The sequence below is a fragment of the Chlorocebus sabaeus genome, chromosome 14 (genome assembly GCF_047675955.1).
Source record: "Chlorocebus sabaeus isolate Y175 chromosome 14, mChlSab1.0.hap1, whole genome shotgun sequence".
In the NCBI taxonomy this organism is placed as follows: domain Eukaryota; kingdom Metazoa; phylum Chordata; class Mammalia; order Primates; family Cercopithecidae; genus Chlorocebus; species Chlorocebus sabaeus.
Window position 1 is genome coordinate 77057396 of NC_132917.1, and position 862 is coordinate 77058257.

Below are 862 nucleotides of genomic sequence, written 5' to 3' on the forward strand. Positions count from 1 at the left end.
GTTTCTTTGTTGGATTATCAATAAATACTGTGGGATCCCAGAGCTCGGGGCCTTCGCAGCCTTCAGGATCATTATGGCCCCTTGGTCCCAATTTACTTCTCAAACTGTCTGTTTCTCAATCCTTTGACTCCACCAGACTTCGTCACCCTCACACCTGGTGTTGGATCTGATCACCTCAACAACAACGCCCGGCTAATTTTGTATATTTAGTAGAAACGGGTTTTATCATGTTGGCCAGGCTGGTCTCGAACTCCTGATCTCAAGTGATCTGCCTGCCTCAGTCTCTCAAACTGCTGGAATTATAGGCCTGAGCCACTGCACGCACCACTCCTGTCTTTTTTTTTTTTTTTTTTTTTTTTTTCATTTTTTAAATTTTGCCCAGAAGCTGGTAATGTAGGGCCTACATGTGAACAAGTTTCTATTTGGTTACTTGGGTTGATGTAAGTCGTTATATTTAAGTTATTTCTTAAATAAACTGGAGATCCCCTTAATGTGTATGAATGATAGAGGCTTTGTAAATTAGGGATGTTTGTGTGAATAAAGTTATTTGATGAGGTCAAAGCAGCTTTATGTGATTTGATATAAAGAAATATAAAGTCAGCAATCAGGTTAAGGTTTCCAGACGTGTGAGACTACGGTTCAGTTTATCAAGCCCTCTTCACACTGGTCAGCCACCACTTTAGATGCCATTTCTGACCTCTGTTAAGGATTTATACAGATTGTCAAATTAGGATGACTAATGATTTCAGTTTGCCTGAGACTTAGAAGGCTCCCATGATATATGACTTATAGTCTAAAACTAAGCCAGTCCCATGCAAACTGGGACAAGCTCATCACCTTATAATGTAGGCATTGCTCTGGT